This window comes from Ceratotherium simum, chromosome 3 (assembly GCF_057802395.1).
Source record: "Ceratotherium simum simum isolate JZ-2026a chromosome 3, ASM5780239v1, whole genome shotgun sequence".
NCBI classification, from domain to species: Eukaryota; Metazoa; Chordata; class Mammalia; order Perissodactyla; family Rhinocerotidae; genus Ceratotherium; species Ceratotherium simum.
In genome coordinates, this window is record NC_141902.1 from 40,749,752 (window position 1) to 40,772,561 (window position 22,810).

General features: G+C 38.4%; 1 protein-coding gene across 7 annotated transcripts in view; it reads right to left on the reverse strand.

Moving 5' to 3' along the window:
- FRMD5 (FERM domain containing 5) overlaps positions 1–22,810 on the reverse strand; it is a 304,355-nt gene that overhangs the window by 146,422 nt on the left and 135,123 nt on the right. Inside the window, exon 1 of one of the 7 annotated variants that reach the window (XM_087426497.1) lies at positions 4,144–4,291. The exons of the other annotated variants lie outside the window; for them this stretch is intronic. The gene's annotated coding sequence lies outside the window, so the exon portion shown is untranslated. Of the gene's footprint in view, positions 1–4,143; positions 4,292–22,810 lie in introns of those variants that run through there. 7 annotated transcript variants of the gene reach the window in all.

A 22,810-nucleotide genomic window follows, 5' to 3' on the forward strand; every position in this document is an offset into this window, starting at 1 on the left:
CTTTAGTATGGCACATTTGTCACAATTAATGAACCAATACTGATATATTATTTTTAACTAAAATCCATACTTGATTTACATTTCGTTAGTTTTAACCTAATGTCCATTTCTGTTCCAGGATCCCATCCAACATATTACTTTATATTTTGTAGTCATGTCTCCTTAGGTTCCTCTTGGCTGTGACTGCTTTTTAGATTCTCCTTGTTTTTTATATCTTGAGAGTTTTGAGGAATATTGGTCAGGTATTTTGTAGAATGTCTCTCAGTTGGGATTTGTCTGAAGTCTTCCTCAGGATTCTACTGGAGTTATGGGTTTTGGGGAGGAAGACCACAGAGGTAAAGTGCAATTCTCATCACATCATAACAAGGGTTTTTTATACACTTCTTTACTTTCTTGTGTTCAACCACTTAACAGGACATAATGTGTATACCATTACTCACTGCTTAAAAAACACAAAATCTCTGGTAGTTATAGTAAAGGACTAACAGCTATTAATCATATGAAAAACAATATTGCTTTAATGTTATTTCATTTTCCTAATTATTGGTCCACAAGTAGAAAATGAAGCACTGAGGGAAGAAAGAATTAGGGTGTAGGAGCAGCCCACATCCTAGCCTCCATCCTATTACCTTCCCTGCAATTGTCTGCTCTCCAAAGCCATTTGGAACAACTCATTACAACCACAAAAATCCAAAACAGTTTAATTTTTGGAAAAACCTGCCAAATATTACCAGGACTCTCTTCAAATACACATTAACTAGTTATACATAAATGACAAAGAAACATCTTCATTATAGAAACTGACTCTTGCATGAATGAGGAAACATCTAATACAAAGAATTATTTAGTAGATTATGCCCATTAAATGCTATTTTCACAGAGCCTGTCTTCCAGAAAACAGAATTAGCTTCTTTATATAGAACTGGATATATTTTTAAAAATTAGATTCTATCCATATTTTAATCACATGCAAACTCTTTAGGATAAAATTGTGATATGTAAGTTTCCATAAAAGTGATCCAGAATCACAAAGATGAAAGGTACACAAGGATCTGCTTCCAAAAGAGTTGAGCTGTTTCCTAAGATCACACAGTTTGTATACTGCCCAAAGGCACCTGGCTGTGGAATCCAAAATTCAGCCCTCACTCTTCTCCAGAGCCTTGTGACCAGGAGCAGGGCTAGGATGGTTTGGAAAAATGCAGGGGGTGGGGAGCGTTTAGTTTAGTTTAGTTTTGTTTGGCCCAGACTTGGTGCCTTTGGCACCTTATAGCTACCGAAGGATCATAATATACAAGAGCAAATGTTTGGACTCCAGGCAAACATCAGAGTCTTTTAAGACCTGATTTGGGTTTAGATAGTGGGCTTGAAAGCAAGTTTAGGACAAAAGCAACCATTAAAATGCTTTTATTAAATTATTAGCACTATCCTCAGCTACTAAGATGGTTTGATTTTCTTGTTGAAGCTCTTTAACAGACACTAAACTGTCAATGTAAAGTCATTACACACACTCTAAGCTTTAATACCTAATGCATTTTGAAACATTAGAAATAAATAAAAACTTGGGGTTGGCCCAGTGGCGCAAGTGGTTAAGTGCGCGCGCTCCGCTGTGGCGGCCCGGGGTTCGCCGGTTTGGATCCCGGGCACGCACCGACGCACTGCTTGGCAAGCCATGCTATGGCAGCGTCCCATATAAAGCGGAGGAAGATGGGCACGGATGTTAGCCCAGGGCCAGTCTTCCTCAGCAAAAAAAGAGGAGGATTGGTAGATGTTAGCACAGGGCTGATCTTCCTCACAATCAATCAATCAATAAAAACTCAAGTCCGTATAATTTTTACCAAATATTGCAGTGAGAAAAACACTAAATAGTATAACAACTCTTTAGAAGCTTTTCAGGAACAGAAGCATGAAACATTCTTAAAATGTGGTACTTTGTGGTACAAAGTAGATGTGGAACAACCATCTGGAATCTGAAGACCTCAGTCCAGGTCTTGGCTCTGATCCTAATTAATGTTTGGCCTCCAGTCACTTAACCTCTTTCAGCTTCAGTTTCTTCACTTATACATGATGGATTGAACTAAATAATTCTAAGGCTCCTCTAGCTTCTGTATTCCATAATTCTATAAATGTCATTGTCACAAATCTCCTTTTCCTTGTGTGATTTTCTTCACTTTTTATACCATAGTTATTATTTAACCACCATTTTTGGACTCCTTATCTTGGTATTTCTTACCACTTGTCCCCACACTGAAATAACCTCCTCCCTTACTCATTAATTAACATATGATCCTCTCTTATCTTCATACCTTTCCAGACTCACTTTAAAATTTTCATTAGCAGTTATTCACTGAAAAGCTTGAAAAGCTTGAAGATGTAATTATCTCTTTGTCCACTGTCCAAATTCTATTGGACAACTTGGCCTATGTCAAATACTCCAGCCCACGTTTAGACAGTCAACAAGCATTTATAATTCTAGGCAGCGGTGAGATTTACAAAAAGTTAGACATCTAGAAGGAAAATTAGCATATAATCAAACCAGGAGAGAATAATTCTGAAGTAATATACAAATGAAAGAGAGTAGAGTAAATATAGTGAAAGTAAACTCTAAGAGGTCAGAGCAGGAGGAATCTCAAGATTTCTCTCACAGTAGGAGTTAGTTCATTTCGAGAGAAGAATAAGAATTGAATTGACAGAGATCTCTCCATGAGGGGCAATCTACACAGAAACCTAGGTACTGAGCAATTACAATTCTGAAAAGCTTTTCCAGGTGTTTTCTTTATTGTAGAGAAAAGAAATGGTCAAGAAAACAAGTTTCCTAACCAAAGGTTTTAGTTACAGGTTTCTAATATTCAGTACTCTGAAGAGTCTCAACCACAGCAATGTGAAAAAATATCTTAATAGAAGAAGAAAATATGTAACTGTCATTCTAAGTAAATCTTTCAAATACACTAGCTGAAGGTGCCATCATCCTCCTAAATGACTTCAGAAACTTTGGCTAGGAAGGACAATTTCTTGGCAAGTGTATCACACATATCTTATGTGCCTTCTCAGTTTTTCCCCAGAGGTCAACCAGGGATAGTGTGGAGGAGGGGGAGATCCTCCCCATTGACTGCTAATTAGCCATATACCCCGAGTTTCTGGATTCTCCCACCACTTTCAAACTTGGATGAAATCCTATACCAGGGTATGGAATCTGTCTTTCCAAATAGTTATTGGTGAGGCAGGATGACACAACTCAGAACTATGAGTTAAATCTCCACAGTGTGACCTGTGATAATGTGAAACAGCAGGCAGAAAGGAGTCAGGCAGATAAATCACCTCTCCTTCCCTGCTCCCATGAACTGTTCATCTATCCTATTTGGAGGTATCACATGTGGTCAAACACTTGCACTTGCTGAACAACCAGCTGTATCTCTTTGAGGCTCATCATGACACACTTGCCAGCATGGTAATCCAATCATCTTACTTTGCTTCTCATAGTTTCTTGCTTCTCATTTCTTCTCCCTCACTCTCACTGTTCTGGGATAGCACCTCTAAATAAAGCTTCACTTAATTCCTGCCTCAGGCTCTGGTTTCCAGAGAACCCAGGCTAAAATAGCAACAAGGCCAAAAAGAAGTAAAAGAAAGAACCTTAGATGGGGCGGAGTCAAGATGGCGGCGTAGGCAGACTCTGAACTCACCTCCTCCCGTGGACACAGCCAATTTACAACTACTCGTGAAAAAATTACCCCTGAGACAGAACTGAAAACTGGATGAGAGGAACTCCTGCAACAACGGACAATCCTAACTGGGGTAGAAGAGGCAGAGACTCCCTTCTGGAGAGGAAAACGCCGCCTTCACAAGCCGCCAGCTTCACGGCCGCCGGGAGCAGCTCACAGGTACGCAGCCTCCCTGGAGGCGCGGGGCCCTGAGCCGGGGAGCGCCCCCGCTGTGGGCATTTTGTGGACCCAGCACAATTGAGACCAGCGGCATAATATCTGACTTTGCCTGCTACTAAAGCATTGGGTAGCACCCCCAGAAAACCCGGTTCACAAAGAAACTAAAACTGGCTCTTAAAGGGCCCGCGCACAAACTCACCCGTTCCAGAAAGCATCCTAAAATCACCAGAAAGAAAGGTGCACAGTGCTTCGGTGACAAGAGACTCACCTAATAGGCCCTGAGTGCATCTCGGTGAGGGGTGAGACCTCTCCAGGGACTGGGACATTGGCGGCGGCCACTGTTGTGGCCTGGTGTGAGCGTGCTGACACAGACGCCATTGGAGTTCTCCCTGAGGCCTGCTAGCCCAGGGTCTGCTCCACCCGCATTGGAGTTCTCCCTGAGGCCTGCTAGCCCAGGGTCTGCTCCACCCGCTAGAGCACCGATTTAATCCAGCTCAGCCAGGGCAGGCAGCCCACCCTAGAGACTAGCCCCACCCAACAACAAGCCCTCAGGCAACGTGTGGGCCTGCATAGATTGGTGACTGGATTCTCTGCAGCCTGGCAACTGAGCCGACTTGAGCAGGGCAGGGTGTGCACAAGGAGCGGGTGGAGAGTGTGGGGTGGTGGCGGAGTGTGTGGGGGTCCCGCCGTGGAGAGACTGGGTCCGCTTGGGGAGGTCGTGGCACGCACACGGGGCAGGACTGTGTTGACTGTGTGTGTGGACCTGTGGGCGGCAGGGCTTCTCAGCCACAGAAGACTTGTACTTCTCAAAGACCCACATAGGAGGTTTGCTCCACCTTCCAAAACCTGAAACAATTGGGTGCTCCTGTGCCTGAGGCCAGCCCCACCCAGCTGCAATCCTCAGAGAGCTGACAAGAGACCTAATAGGCTAGAGGCTTACAGCAATTGTAAGGCCCTGAGCCTAACAACCTGCCACGGTGGGGGCCTACTCACTTAAAAGAAATACTGCAACACAAATGTGGTATTAGAACTTGCAGCCAACTGTGCTGGGGCTCCCCACAGCTGATAAAGAGACTGGGGGGCCCACAACAACTACAAGCAGCTGAGCATTACAACAGCTGGCCAGGAGCATAACTCGGCCTCCCTGGGCGCCTACAGGGAGAGCAAACAGGCCACAGCAGAAGGATACACGTAGCCCACATAGGGGTCACCCCTGGAACATTGAGAACTGAGGGAAGCACACTGGAAGCCTCCTAAGCCATCACTTACATAAGGTCACCTATCCAAGAGCAGGAGACGTAGCTGACCTACCTAATACGTAGACACAAGCACAGGGAAAGAGGCAAAATGAAGAGGCAAAAGAATACATTCCAAGTAAGGGAACAGGACAAAACCCCAGAAAAGGAACTTAGTGAAACAGAAATGAGCAACCTAGCCGACAGAGAGTTCAAACTAAGAGTGTTAAGGATGCTCACTGATCTGGGGAGAAGAATAGATGGACTCAGTGAGAATGTCAACAAAGAAATGGAAGATATAAAAAAGAACCAATCAGAAATGAAGAATACAATACTGGAAATGAAAAACTCATTAGAGGGACTCAAAAGCAGAGTAGAGGATACAGAAGAACGGATCTGTGAGCTGGAAGAAAGACTAGAAGAAATTACCCAAGGTGAACAGGTAAAAGAGAAAAGAATTAAAAAGAGTGAGGACAGTCTAAGGGACCTCTGGGACAACATCAAGCGCACTAACATCCGTGTTATAGGTGTCCCGGAAGGAGAAGAGCGAGACAAGGGGGCAGAGAATCTATTTCAAGAAATAATAGATGTAAACTTCCCTAACCTAAGGAAGGAAACAGACATCCAGGTACAGGAGGCACAGAGAGCCCCAAACAAGATAAACCCAAAGAGGCCCACACCAAGACACATCATAATCAAAATGTCCAGAATTAAAGATAAAGAGAGAATCCTAAAAGCCGCAAGAGAATGTCAAGTTACATACAAAGGAAACCCCATAAGGCTATCAGCTGACTTCTCAGCAGAAACCTTACAGGCTAGAAGAGAATGGCATGATATATTTAAAGTGCTAAAAGGAAAAAACTTACAGCCAAGAATACTCTACCCGGCAAGGTTATCGTTCAAAATGGAAGGAGAGATCAAAATTTTCCCAGATAAGCAAAAATTAAAGGAGTTTGTCACCAAGAAACCAGTGTTACAAGAAATGTTAAAGGGACTGATTTAAGGGGAAAAGAGAAGACCACAAATAGGAAAAATTATCTATTTCCACGATTAGAACGTAATGGATACAAATGCACAAAAAAGAGGTTGGATATGATATCAAAAACATAAAAGGAGGGAGGAGGGTAGTTAAAGAGTACAGCTTTCAGACAGAGGTCAAACTAAAGTGACCATCTATTCTGTATAGAAGAAGTAAGGAACAGAGAAGGACTACTAAAACACTGAGGAAAAAAAAAAAGTTAAAAAATGGCAGTAAGTACATACTTATCAATAGCTACTTTAAACGTCAATGGACTAAATGCTCCAATTAAAAGGCATAGGGTGGCTGACTGGATAAAAACAAGACCCATATATATGCTGCATACAAGAGACACACTTCAGACCTAAAGACACTCACAAACTGAAAGTGAAGGGATGGAAAAAGATACTCCACGCAAATGGCAATGAAAAGAAAGCTGGGGTAGCAGTACTCATATCAGACAAAATAGACTTTAAAACAAAAACTGTAAAACGAGACAAAGAAGGGCATTACATAATGATCAAGGGAACAATCCAACAAGAGGATATAACACTTGTAAATATCTACGCACCCAATGTAGGTGCACCTAAATATATAAAGCAATTATTAACAGACATAAAAACAGAAATAGACAGTAACACAATAATAGTAGGGGACTTTAACACTCCACTTACACCAACGGATAGATCATCCAAACAGAAGATCAATAAGGAAACATGGGCCTTAAACGACACACTAGAACAGATGGACCTAGTAGATATATACAGAGCATTCCATCCAAAAACCGAAGAATACACGTTCTTTTCAAATGCACATGGAACGTTCTCCAGGATTGATCACATATTAGGCCACAAAACAAGTCTCCATAAATTTAAGAAGATTGAAATAATACCAAGCATCTTTTCTGACCACAAAGGTATGAAACTAGAAATCAACTATAGGAAGAAAATCAGAAAAGCCACAAATACATGGAGATTAAACAAAATGCTACTGAACAACGACTGGGATAATGAAGAAATCAAAGAAGAAATCAAAAAATACCTGGAGACAAATGAAAATGAAAATACGACATGCCAGAATTTATGGGATACAGCAAAAGCGGTTCTAAGAGGGAAGTTTATAGCAATACAGGCCTGTCTCAACAAACAAGAAAAATCTCAAACAATCTAACAATGCACCTAAAGGAACTGGAAAAAGAAGAACAAACAAAGCCCAAAATCAGTAGAAGAAGGGAAATAATAAAAATCAGAGCAGAAATAAATGAAATAGAGACCAAAAAAACAATAGAAAAAATTAATAAAACCAAGAGCTGGTTCTTTGAAAAGATCAACAAAATAGACAAACCTTTAGCTAGACTCACCAAGAAAAAAAGAGAGAAGGCACAAATAAGTAAAATCAGAAATGAAAGAGGAGAGGTTACAACAGACACCTCAGAAATACAAAAGATTATAAGAGAATACTATGAAAAACTATATGCCAACCAATTCGACAATCTGGAAGAAATGGATAAATTCTTAGAATCATACAACCTTCCAAAACTGGATCAAGAAGAAGTAGAGAATTTGAATAGACCAATAACCAGTAAGGAGATCGAAACAGTAATCAAAAACCTCCCCAAAAATAAAAGTCCAGGACCAGACGGCTTCCCTGGTGAATTCTACCAAACATTCAAAGAAGTCTTAATACCTATCCTTCTCAAACTCTTCCAAAAAATTGAGGAGGGGGGGAAGCTCCCTAACTCATTCTACGAAGCTGACATTACCCTGATACCAAAACCAGACAAGGACAACACAAAAAGAAAATTACAGGCCAATATCACTGATGAACATCGATCTGAAAATCCTCAACAAAATACTAGCAAATCGCATACAACAATACGTTAAAAAGATTATACACCATGATCAAGTGGGATTTATTCCAGGTATGCAGGGATGGTTTAACATTCGCAAATCAATCAACGTAATACACCACATTAATAAAATGAAGAACAAAAATCACATGATCATCTCAATAGATGCAGAGAAAGCATTTGACAAGATCCAGCATCCATTTATGATAAAAACTCTGAATAAAATGGGTATAGAAGGAAAGTACCTCAACATAATAAAGACCATATATGAGAAACCCACAGCTAATATCATCCTCAATGGTGAAAAACTGAAAGCTATCCCTCTAAGAACAGGAACCAGACAAGGATGCCCACTGTCACCACTCCTATTTAACATAGTACTGGAAGTCCTAGCCAGAGCAATCAGGCAAGAGAAAGAAATAAATGGGATCCAAATTGGAAAGGAAGAAGTGAAACTGTCACTATTTGCAGATGACATGATTTTATATATAGAAAACCCTAAAGAATCCACCAGAAAACTTTTAGAAGTAATAAACGAATATGGTAAAGTTGCAGGATACAAAATCAACATACAAAAATCAGTTGCATTTCTGTACACTAACAACGAAGTAGCAGAAAGAGAAATTAAGAATACCATCCCATTTACAATTGCAACAAAAAGAATTAAATACCTAGGAATAAACTTAACCAAAGAGGTGAAAGATCTGTACACCGAAAACTATAAAACATTGCTGAAAGAAACTGAAGAAGACACAAAGAAATGGAAAGATATTCCGTGCTCTTGGATTGGAAGAATTAACATAGTTAAGATGTCCATACTTCCTAAAGCCATCTATAGATTCAATGCAATCCCTATCAAAGTTCCAACAACATTTTTCACAGAAATAGAACAAAGAATCCTAAAATTTATATGGAACAACAAAAGACTCCGAATAGCTAAAGGAATCCTGAGAAAAAAGAACAAAGCTGGAGGTATCACACTCCCTGATTTCAAAATATACTACAAAGCTATAGTAACCAAAACAGCATGGTACTGGCACAAAAACAGACACACAGATCAATGGAATAGAATCGAAAGCCCAGAAATAAACCCACACATCTATGGACAGCTAATCTTTGACAAAGGAGCCAAGAACATACAATGGGGAAAAGAAAGTCTCTTCAACAAATGGTGTTGGGAAAACTGGATAGCCATATGCAAAAAAATGAAAGTAGACTCTTACCTTACACCATACACAAAAATTAACTCCAAATGGATTAAAGACTTGAATGTAAGACCTGAAACTGTGAAAGTTCTAGAAGAAAACATAGGCAGTACGCTCTTCGACATCAGTCTTAGCAACATCTTTTCAAACACCACATCTGACCGGGCAAGAGAAACAATAGAAAAATAAACAAATGGGACTACATCAAACTAAAAAGCTTCTGCACAGCAAAGGAAACCATCAACAAAACGAAAAAGACAACCTAACAATTGGGAGAAGATATTTGCAAACCATACATCTGATAAGGGCTTAATCTCCAAAATATATAAAGAACTCATGCATCTCAACAACAAAAAAACTACCAACCCAATTAAAAAATGGGCAAAAGACCTGAACAGACATTTCTCCAAAGAAGATATACAGATGGCCAACAGACACATGAAAAGATGTTCAAAATCACTAACTATCAGGGAAATGCAAATCAAAACTACAATGAGATATCACCTCACGCCCGTCAGAATGGCTATAATTAACAAGACAGGAAACAACATGTGTTGGAGAGGTTGTGGAGAGAAGGGAACTCTCATACACTGCTGGTGGGAGTGCAAACTGGTGCAGCCACTATGGAAAACAGTATGGAGATTTCTCAAAAAATCAAGGATAGAACTACCATATGATCCAGCTATTCCACTGTTGGGTATTTATCCAAAGAACTTGAAAACACCAATTTGCAAAGGTACATGCACCCCTGTGTTCATTGCAGCCTTATTCACGATAGCCAAGACTTGGAAGCAACCTAAGTGCCCATCAAGGGACGAATGGATAAAAAGCTGTGGTATATATACACAATGGAATACTACTCAGCCATAAGAAACGATGAAATCCAGCCATTTGTGACAACATGGATGGACATTGAGGGCATGATGCAAAGTGAAATAAGTCAGAGGGAGAAGGTCAAATACCGTATGATTTCCTTCATTAAGTAGTAGATAATAACAACAATAAACAAACACATAGGGACAGAGATTGGATTGGTGGTTACCAGAGGGGAAGGGGGGAGGGAGGAGGGTGAAAGGGATAATTCGGTACATGTGTGTGGTGATGGGTTGTAATTAGTATTTTGGTGGTGAACATGATGTAATCTATGCAGAAATAGAAGTACAATGATGTACACCTGAAATTTTTACAATGTTATAAACCAATGTTACTGCAATAAACAAAAAATTAGAAATAAAAAAAAAAAAAAAAGAAAAAGAAAGAACCTTACATTAGTAATTGAGACACACTGGTTCTAATCCTGCTATAATTGGCTCTATTAATTAGCTATTTGATCTTAAACAAGTAACATTCTGATATCTATAAAATAGGATGGGAGTTAAAGGAAGAGAGACTAGGCTAAATCACTGCTGGGTTGCTTCCAGCTCCAATGCTTTATGATCCTTAGGAATTATACAACCCAAAGCCTCAAATAACTCATTAGAAGATGGGTCAGTAGGAAAACCATGGAGTCCTATTATATCCCAATTCATTTGACAGCAGCAATAGTTTGGATCAGCCTTATGAAATATAACTATAAGTGAATCTTGGGCAAAACTGTCTTGGCTCTGAAACAAGGCCATTTTCATTACCACCAGCAGCCAGTGTTATTTGATGTGTAACATTGTATTTTGCAACTTAACCAAATATCACAAAGCCAATAAAACCAGGCCACAGAAGGCCTTATGAGAGTTATAAGACCAAATCTGTTCTGTGCAAAAGTTATAAATATAAGAGTATTTTTAAAAATCAGTAGTATTGCATGAAAGAAGCCAGTCACAAAGACCACATATGATATAATTCCATTTATATGAAATATCCAGCACAGGGAAATCTATAGAGACAGAAAGTAGATTCGTGGTTGCCTAGGAATGGGAGTTGGGGAAATGGAGAGTGACTGCTAATGGGCATGGGGTTTCTTTAGGGGATGATGAAAATATAAAATTAGATTATGGTGATAGTTGCATAACTCTGTGAATACACTAAAAAAACATTGAATTATATACTTAAATGGGTGAATTGCATGATATGTGAATTATAGCTCAGTAAAGCTGTTAAAAAAGTAATGGGGCTGTTTTATCGTGGGGAGTGAACTGGCTCAGAGACAAAAAATGTGTGAGGAATAAATGAGCATTTCTAAGGACAGAGAACTGTAAAGAACTTTGTCTCTTTAAAAAGGCTCTGGAAGAGGATGTACATAGTAACTTTACCCAGTTTCTATTTGACACTAAATTCTCCAAAGCAGCAAAGAGCCAAACTCTTTGGGGACAGACTACATGAAGAACTGAGGAATTTGTGCAACTGGCAGGGGAGTTTCAACGTGAGCAAGTGCAAGATGACAGAAGTGGGAGGGACCCTCAACGAGCATCAGACACAAACAACAAAAGGGACCTGGAAGACACAGTGGGTTATTCAATTCAAAAGAATATTTTTGGGACAGCTGTTTTCTACAAGGTACTGTTTTCGGAGCAGAAATAAAGAAGGGAATACAAAAATGACACGAATAGATCCCCACTCCCTCCTCTGCTTCCAAGAGTCTCTAATCTGGGAAGAGAGAAAACATGCACACTGCAAGGACAGGTGAATTAATGCTATGATTGAGGCTGATTAAGGGTTAAGGAAGGCTTCATGGAAGAGCTGGCGTTTTCTCTGGGCCTTGAACATTTGAGAATATCCATCCAAAATGCTGCTGTACCCTGGAAAACCAATCAAAGAATGGGAACCATTCAAGAAGGATAATAAATACAAACACTAACTTATTCTACCTTATTTAAAACAAGAGATACTCTTAGTATGGGTCACTACACTTCATGAGAGGTAGAGTGAAACTTCATTTATATAGTGACAAGTGTCCTGACAAATCCTTGGCTTCAAATTCAGAAGTACCTTTTTCTTCAAGTATTTAAGTTTCAGAGTAAGCCCTGAACACTCGGCTACAAAAGCAGCCAAAAGTGTTAAAGAGCTGCAGGCTGATCAGATGGCTGTTTGCAGAAAAAGCCTCCCTCCGATTTGCTGACAACAGCTATGAGCACAAAGGAGAAGAGAAAGGAGAAGGAAAAGATAAGAAGGGAAAGGCAAAGAGCTGCCAGGCAGCAACAGAGACTAGAAGCAGAGATTGGAAATGAATACAGGGCAGGTGGCAAGGTTGCAAGTGGCAGACACTGGCATAGAAGAAAGCTAGTTACCAAAGAGAGAGAAAAGAAACCCATTCACAGTCTAAGCCAACAAAGAGGTATCCGCTCATAAACAGCCCTTGAAGGCAGAGGAGAAAGAGAAAGGAAGAGTGCCTAAGGACACGTACATCCACCCAGAAGCCTGCGAACCAAGGCAGTTCAAGGGCCCCGGGGAGAAGGTGCTGCCCAACCGTGCACAGCTCTATAGTGACAAACTAAATCATTCAGCTTCAGGCCCCATGCCGTATACATCCACAGCACAAAACACTGATGTTCCTAAACATGACCCTGAATCAAGAAAAGATCAAGTCAAACATTCTCTGTTTAAAAAGGCACGTTAGAAATATTGTCATTCAAAATTCAAGTCAAAACATTTAGGGCATAAATCATCAAATCTTCAATCATATGGCAAACTTATTTTCTTCATCCCCAAATGGTTTATTCCCTAATGACCTAGGACAATAGAAATTTCACTCCATGATGGAACAGGAGGGCAGCTAGATAGAAATGATCATTCTAGAAGGGCAATCTAAAAAAAAAAAGGTCAGAAGCCATTTAATTACATGAAAGAATAAAAAAGAAAAACAAAAAAAGGTCCCTGACATACCAATTTATTCTCCAAATCTGAATCTGAGAATACTTGGATTAAGGGCTGTGCTCTAAGAGAGGAACTGAGACAGGCCGCTACATGCAAACATTTTACATCCTTTTAAAAATAGAGGCTCAGTGAAGGAAGGAACTGTTTCACGTTTCTCTACCCTCCACAGTAGTTAGACATAATGTCTTGCTTGCAATATAAACTACCAAACTGCCACACTTTTCCTTGCCATTTAACAACTAAAGCTTTCACTACGTACTAGCTGCTGCTTTTGATTAGCTCAACAGAGTACAGTATCCTCCCACATTTTTCAGTTCTTGACACAAAGATATATCAGTGGGGAAATCCCATGTCCTTCCTGCCTCTCTACTCCATGTAATTTACAGATGTGATTTTATCATTACATTTTCTTTTCTCCCAGTTCCCACAACCCAGACATGCCAGCTTCTCTCAATATCATAATTACTTAACTCCACTCCCTCCCAGTCAAAATCTAGGGGCAGATTTTTGGGACAGGTTTCAAGCTATTTGGGAGCCATTCAGTCTGGGCTAGCAGTAGACAAATGTAATGCTCATGGATGCTCCCAAATGCTCAGTCCTAAGAAAAAGTTGGGGAGTGATCCCAAGCTTCACCAAGATAAAAAGCAATAAAGGGTGACAATAGTCCCCCACTATTAGTCTGACCCTTTGGTTGGACTATTATCATTACCCTTTGTATTTTGAATTGTTTAAGAGTTCTGGTACGCCAGAAATGTGTGATCATTCACCCTGGCCTATCATCCAGTCTAGCTTACACCTGCCATCAGGGAATTCCATACAGTTTGACATTTGAATCAGAGTATCCACCTTTCAAAAAGTATTATTATTTACTCATTAAAATAAGCTAGGATGGGGTTGGGATGGGTTTAGCAGGCTCTTTGCTCTGAACTTCCAGTCTCTGACATGGTCTTGTCTAGTGGCGAGATGCATTAACATTTACCATATGTTGTTAAATCTGCAAGATGACCAGTGATCACTTTCCACCACCATTTCCTGATAGAAATGATTAACACTACCCTTTCAAAGACAACATGAAAGGTGCTTGCTGATAAAATGATGTACGTAGGGACACAAGCAGCTAGGAATAGTTCCTTCTTTCCTGTCTTGGGTGGTCACAGGAGAAGATATGATACTGCTGCCCCCTGCTATCCACCTCTTGTACAGCCAATCATGCTGTGGCCCCTGCCACGTCTTGGGAGATGCACAAAGCTGCCAGGTTGCTGGGTGGTGGGGTCAGTGGGAAATATAGTAAGTCATCGGTTAGATATATGTGCAGAAAATATAGTCTGAGTAGTCTTGCTGTAAAACATTTAGACAGTAGTTTGAATGCTCTTGCTACAGTGCTTTTGTCATTTATTGGTGTAAAGACAGACTTTATTTTATTGTTTAGTGATGCTTTTTTATTTTGCAATAAACCTTTCAACAGCAATGAGCTTAAAAAATGTGCATGCTTAATGAAAAATGAAGTCCTGAAGTTCTTTTCTAAGTAAGTTGATTATGAACATGTACCCTACAATTTGTTGACATCTTCCATCAACCACAGAGGGGATAGAGATATCAATGTCTATATTAAAACCAGAAGATATAATCCTTTTGAAGAAGCATCAGCATCTACTTCAAAAGTTAGTAGCTACACATACAGAGGAGTCAAACAAATAAGAGAATGGATGGTGGATGGTGGGAGCCAGGTTTCTCACTGTTAGAGAGAAGCAAGAGAGGAAGGCCAGAATAAACCATATAGTACTAGATTAAAGATATTATTAGAGTCAAAGACATCAATATACACTCATGTTCAGCTTAATATATATGAAGATACAGAAATAATTATAGATATGTGCTTATGTGTGGCTTTGCATACATACATACATACTCTGTCTGCTGAGAGAGCCTAGAAGCAGTCACACCCTAGTAGAAATGAGCACACACAATGCCCAGATCTTGGTTTCTCAATACCACTCTCTGATACAAGAAACCAGGGTTCATTGGATAAATGAATGATTCTAAGTCTGGGGCAAAACTCAAGATAAGCCCGGAACAACCAGTAGTGCCATAAGCTAAGGAAGTACTCAAAAAACAAAAGGATAAGGGCATGTCAAAGAGATTTAATTTAGGAGCCAACTCCCAATGGCCAAAGCTGGAACAATTTGAGCAGTAAAATAAATAACAGAGTACTGATTTATAACCCAAAGTAGAAAATAAATATACATGAGTCTATACTGATATAAATAGATGACTGAATAAATAAATAAATGGGGGAGAAAAGATAAATCTTCCTTATAAAAGAACTCCAAATAATTTATGTAGACCATTACCCCTCCAGGAGGTAGAGCTTAATTCCTCCCTCCTCTCTTGAGTGTGAGCTGGATTTAGTGACCTGCTTCCAAAGAATTATGGCAGAGTATGGCAAGGGTGGCTGCCAGAGATGTGGGGTGAGGGGTGAGCAAGATGGGTGAAAAGAGTCAAAAGATAGAAACTTCCAGTTATAAGATAAATAAGTCACGGGGATATAATGTACAGCATGGTGATGTAGTTAATAATAGCATATTGTATATTTTGAAAGTTGCTAACAGTAGATCTTAAAACTTCTCATCACAAGAAAAAAAATTTCTGTAACTATGTATGGTGACAGATGTTAACTAGACTTACTGTGGTGATCATTTCATAATATATATTCAAATGTTGAATCATTATCTTGTACACCTGAAACTAATATAATGTTGTATGTCAGTTATACCTCAATTTAAAAAAATCATCCAAATTAAAATAAAGCAGTATTTCAAGAACACTTTGGACTTTAGTTCCAAAAAATCAACATTTTTTCAAATATAATAAAAATCAGAGATAGCTTATTTATTTTGTCTCGTAAAAATATTTGTCAAAAAAGTATTCTGTTTTTAAATTTTATTTATGTTTTTTCCCCCAAAGCCCCAGTAGATAGTTGTATGTCATAGCTGCACATCCTTCTAGTTGCTGCATGTGGGACGCGGCCTCAGCATGGCCGGGGAAGCGGTGCGTTGGTGCGCGCCCGGGATCGAACCCGGGCCGCCAGCAGCGGAGCGCGCGCACTTAACCACTAAGCCACAGGGCCGGCCCTCAAAAAAGTATTCTGAATAGAAGCAAAAAGAGTGTTTTTGAAAATATTTGGATTGAAATATTTACACTTTTTAAATTTTCTTGAGGTATATTTACAATAATATTCACATTTCAATAATATTCAATGAGTTTTGACTCATTGTATACAGTCATGTAACAATCACCACAATTAAGATATAAAATACTTCTGTCATTCCAAAAAGTTTTCTTGACAGCCCTGATGGCCTAGTGGTTGAGGTTCAGTGCTTGTCATTTTGGCAGCCCAGGTTCGCTTCCTGGTGGCAGAACCACACCACCCCTCTGTCAGCTGCCATGCTATGGCAGTGGCTCATGTAGATGAACTAAAATGACTTACAATTAGAATATACAACTATGTACTAGGGCTCTGGGGAGGGGGAAAAATAGTTTCCTTGTATACTTTGCAGTCAATCCCCTTACCTCTCTCCAGCACTGACAACCACCGATGTGTTTTCTGTACCTATGGTTTTGCCTTTTCTAGAATTTCATATAAATTGAATAGGGCATTATATGGTCCTTTGTTTCTGGCTTCTTTCATTTCACATAATGCTTTTGCAACTCACCCATACTGTTGCCTCTATCAGAAGTTTCTGCCTTTGTATTGCTGAGTAGTATGCCATTATATGAATGTACCACAGTTCACCTGCTGAAGAACACTTGGCCTATTTCCACTTTGGGGCTATCTTGAATAAAGGTGCTATGAATGTTTACATATAAGTCTTTATGTGGACACATGTTAGGAGTGAGATTGCCAAGTCACATTCTCAGTGTATGTTTAACTTCATAAAAAACAGCCAATTGTTTTCCAAAGTGGGTGTACCATACTGCATTCCTGGCAGTAAGTAATATGATAATTCGACTTGCTCCAAGTTCTCAACAACACTTGATATTATAAATCTTTAATTGTAGTCATTCTAGAGGGTGTGTAGTGCTATGCCATTGTGGTTTTAATTTGCAGGTGCCTGATGGCTAAAGATGTTGAGCATCTTTTCAAGTGGTTATTGGCCATTTGTATATTTTCATTGGTGAAGTGTTTAAATCTTCTGCCTATTTTAAAAACTGAGCTGTCTTAATGATTTGTGACAGTTATTTATGTATAAGTCTGTTATTAGACGTGTTTTGCAAATTTTTCTCTGCCTGTGACTTGTCTTTTCATTTTCTTAACAGTGTCTTTCAAAGGGAAAAAGTTGTAAGTTGTAATTAAGTCCAATTTATCAATTTTTTCCTTTCATGATGTATGCCTTTTTGTTTCTTTTCAAAGAATTCTTTGGCTAACCCAACATCATGAAGATTTTCTTCTATAAGTTTTAGCTCATGTTTAGGTCTGTGATCCATTTTAAGAGTTGAGGTTATATTTATTGCATACGGATATCCAATTGTTCCTTGCTACCTTTGTTGAAAATCAATTGATTGTATACGTGTGGGTCCATTTCTGGACTCTCTATTCTGTTCCATTGATGTATATATCTATCCTTAAGCCTAAAACCTATCATCTTGATTAATCATAGCTTTATATTAAGTCTTAAAATCAAGTAGTGTAAGACCTCCAACTCTGTTGTTCTTTTTCAAAATTGTTTTGGCTATTCTAGGTTCTTTGCATTTCCATATGATTTTTAGCATCAGTTTGTCAGTTTCTTTTTTTAAAAGCCATCCAGGAAGAGTTTGTACAGAACTGTAAAATTTTTCAGTATATCTACCGAGGATTAGAGTTTTATTTTTGGTTTCAAGGTTTTTACCATCAGATAAATTAAAAGATATAGGGCCACTGCACTTGTCTATGTCTTCCTGAATGAGCTTTGGTTGTTTGTCTCTTTCAAGAAATTTGTCATTTCATCTAAGTTGTCAAACATATGGCATAAATTTATTCAGGTACTTATACATTTTAATATAAAAACAAAATTGAAAATATTCTTCATTTAATAGAATTTGTTCTGGGTTTATCAAGTACCTTAGCACTTTAGAAGTATTTTTTTCAATTAATAACATTGTGGTTTATATATGAGTCAATAATGTCACATTTATGAGCCATAAAATGCAACTGTGAAGATGATTATAAGCAATTTTGTAAAAATATGAAAAATACTAAGCTCATTTTGAAATAAATACATTCTTCAGAAAAATACCAGTGATACGAGAATAGATACAGATGCAGTTAAGAAAATGATTAAAGTATGTGAATATGCCAAGAATAATTATTTTGATTGTTTTTGTATGTGTGTTTTTTTCCGCTGAGGAAGCTTTGCCCTGAGCTAATATCTGTTGCCAATCTTCCTCTTTTTGCTTGAGGAAGATTCACCCTGAGCTAACATCTGTGTCAATCTTCCTCTATTTTGCATGTGGGTCGCCGCCACAGCATGGCTGCCAATGAGTGGTGTAGGTCCATGCCCGGGAACTGAACCCAGGCCGCCGAAGCAGAGTGTGCCAAACTTAACCACTAGGCCATGGGGCCTGTCCCTGATTGTTATTTTTGAATGTTCAGATAATCAATATAAAGTTTCATGTGTGTGTGTGTGTGTATGTGTTTTAGAAAAAATTATTTTGGGGAAACGTTTTTGAACAGGCTATTTTATAGTCACCAACATAATACAACAATTTTTCAGTCAAGAAATAAGTGTTTTGAAAATTATATAATTTTAATTATCTTAAGAATTCTTTCATTCTTAAAAGTGAAATAGGATGATAAATTATATTGTCAACTTAGATATAACCCACTGCCTCAGATCAATATTAAGATGACTTTCTAAGATTTTCCTATGACTTGACTGACCTAAAAAGTCATCCTCAATCCTGAAAAAACCCCAATACAGAAGCAGGGTCAAACAGATATGGTCCTTGGCATATGATAGAGGAAGGATTTCAAACAAGTAGGAAAAGGATGGAGTGTTCAATAAATGGGTGAGATAACAGGCTTTCCGTTTGGAAACATAGACACAAAATTATTTGTATTATAACTAGATCCCTACCTTACATTCTACACAAAGATAAACACCAAATAGATAGAATACCCAAATTTGAGGTGTAAAACTTTAAAACTAGTAGAAGAAAATCTTTACTTAGTATGGATTCCTTAATGAAGGCATATTTTAAAAGACTGATAAAGTTGATTACATCAAAATTATAAATTTTTATACAACAAAATATATCAAAAACAAAGTTAAAAAGATAAGCAATAGATTGAGAGAAACCATTTTCAACATATATAACAAAGAATTAATATTCAGACTTTGTGATGAACTACCACAAATCAGCAAGAAAATAGTTATTCATGGAAAATGAAACTCATGTGGCCAATAAACATGAAAAGATGATCAACCTCATTAGTAATCAGAGAATTGCAAATTAAACCCACCAGACTGGCAAACATTAAAACAGCTTCACAATTTTAAGTGTAGGTGAGGAAGTAGAGATAAAGGAATCCCCATATATTCTTGGTGGAAGTATAAACTAGTACAATCACTTTGAAGGATAATTTGGCAATAGCTAATAAAGTTGAAAATGAGTACATCCTATGACCCAGCAATTTCAATTCTACGTACAGAATTAAAGAGCAGCACTGTTCCATAGAAATGTAAAGCAAGCCACATATGTAATTTTAAATGTTTTAGTAGCCAAATTAAGAAAAGTAAAAGAAACAAGGACAATTTTAATAATATATTTTATTTAACCTAATACATTCACAACAGTATCATTTCAATATGTAATTAATAATCAATGTGTAATAACATAAATGTTTAAATGAGATATTTTATATTAGCTTTTCTTACTAAATCTAGTGTGTATTTTATACTTATAATACTTCTTCTCAATTTGGACTAGCCTCATTTCAAGTGCTCAATAGCCACGTGCGCCTAGTGGCCATCACCCTGGATAGCACAGCACTAGAGCTCTGCTACTCAAAGCATCAGCATTACCTAGAAATTTGTTAGAAATGCAGAATCTCAGGCACAACCCCAGACCTACAGAATCAAAATCTGCAATTTAACAAGATCACCAGGTGATTCATATAAACATTAAAAAGTTTGAGAGACCATGCCCTAGAAAACTTCTCAACAGGTGTGATGTGGCATGATCTTACAGGTGTGCTTAAATAATGATTCCTTCAGCCCTCAGAATGGCAGTTGGGCTGAGGTAACCAGAGACCCTGCCATTTACCTCTCAGTGTTTACCACAGTGTACCACACAAAAATCCTTTCCTGTCTTCTTGACAGACACAAAGTTTGGGAAGCCCTGCCCTAGAGAACCTCTCACACAGATACACATGAGACATGTACAGGAATGTCCACTGAAGAACAATCTACAAGAGAAGGAAATATGGAAACAACCCAAACATCCATCAGTGGGAAGTGAGATAAATTGGGATAAATTCATATTATGGGATACAATATGGGAGTAAAAATGTTTGAACTAGAGCTGAAGATATTGACATGGCAGATATTGATGATAGTTGTTGACTTGAGGGAGGGGGCAAATGGAATAGAATCAGGAAGAGAACATAGGTGACTTCAACTGTACAATTTTAATTTTTAAAATTTGCTAAAGCAAATATGAAAAAAATGTTTACATTTCTTCATTTTGGGTGATTGGTGCATGGAAATGTGTTTTATTATCTTTGTACTTTTTTGTACTTGGGGAGTTATTTTTTAAGAAAAACAAACCTGATCCAATAAAAATAGAAATAAATGTACACAATTTCAAATAAAACAAAAATATATAGAATAAAAAGTCCTACTTCACTCCTTCCCTCAATTTTAATCTTTTTCCCAGACTTAACCATAGTTGACAGCTTGGTATATATCATTCTAAACAATTTACTATACATTTACAAATATATAATTTATATATATTAATGGGCTCCTGAGAGAAAATACTGAACATATTTCTGGGACTTGCTCTTTTTACTTAACAATATATAGTGGACATTTTTCCTCATCAGAACGTATTTATCTAGCTCATCCTTTTTAATAGCTACATAGTATTCCATTGTATGGACACTCATCATGTATTTAAATGTAGCAGTAGGGGGCCGGCCCTGTGGCTTGTTAAGTGCGCACGCTCCGCTACTGGCGGCCCGGGTTCGGATCCCGGTGCGCACCGATGCATCGCTTCTCTGGCCATGCTGAGGCTGCATCCCACATACAGCAACTAGAAGGATGTGCAACTATGACATACAACTATCTACTGAGGCTTTGGAGGAAAAAAAGGAGGAGGATTGGCAATAGATGTTAGCTCACAGCCGGTCTTCCTCAGCAAAAAGAGGAGGATTAGCATGGATGTCAGCTCAGGGCTGATCTTCCTCAGGAAAAAAAAAAAAAAAGTAGCAGTAGAAAATTGGAGAGCACTCTTTCCTGAAGATAAAGCAAAAGTTCCTTAGAAAGTCTTTAAAATTATATTTTTCTCTCATCTAAGAAATTTGATTATGATATAAAGAAAATCTGAAAGCTGCCTCTCCCTTTAGGGGGGTATAAGTAGATAAATAATTTAGAAGAAATAAAAGTGAAAAACATCCTACTGAAATAATATCAGAAAGCACACTGTAGTCTTTCATTACTTTCATTTCGAATCCAACTTCTAAAAAAAGAAAAAACTATTTTGAGTATCCAAATAACAAATCCTTTTTAAGCCCCAGAATTTAAAGATCACTGAATAATGAAAATTATGTAATGCCTTCTACCCATGATGCTCTGGAAATTATTTCTGAATTCCCACACCATTATCATTAATGGACACCAGCTGTGGGCTCATAGTATCCTGGGTACATTACACAATGAAAACATAGACAGGATGTCACCGCACATATGCCATGTGCACAGCTTGGTTCTAATTAGCATCATTGTGAATACGTATTTATTGAGAAAGATGGTGTAGTGGTTGGGAGTACAGACCCTGGAGTCAGACTGCCTGGGTTCCAATCTTGGCTCAGCCACCTATGTAATGTGTGACCTTTAGCAAATTACTGAAGCCTCCTTCTCCTTTGAAAAGAGAGGAAAATATCCCACAAACTTGCTATGAGAATTAAAAGAAATAATGAATGTATGGTATTTAGGAAAGTGTCTACTCCTTAGTAAGCAATCAATAGATACTAGGGATTATCACTATTAGTATTATTGAATAATTATAATACTAAAGGAGTTCTATTAGGACTTGAGGTTACAAAAAATGTGGAATAGTTTCCCAGCTTTCAATAGCTTACAATTCAGAAATCAACTTGAATAACCCAAAATGGAAAAATAAAATAATGAAGAGTATCATGTTCCTATTCAGACTTAGAAATTAAAACAGGGCCGGCCCGGTGGCTTAGCGGTTAAGTGCGCGCACTCCGCTACTGGCGACCCAGGTTCGGATCCTGGGCGCACACCGACACACCGCTTCTCCGGCTATGCTGAGGCCGCGTCTCACATACAGCAACTAGAAGGATGTGCAACTATGACATACAACTATCTACTGGGGCTTTGGGGAAGGAAAAAAAAAAAGGAGGAGGATTGGCAATAGATGTTAGCTCAGAGCCAGTCTTCCTCAGCAAAAAGAGGAGGATTAGCACGCATGTTAGCTCAGGGCTGATCTCCCTCACAAAAAAAAAAAAAAAAAAAATTAAAACAAAATCACTTCTCAGTCACCCTACCCAAACAGGTAAATATTTAATCAATTTACCTTATTTGAGTACCTAATAGAGT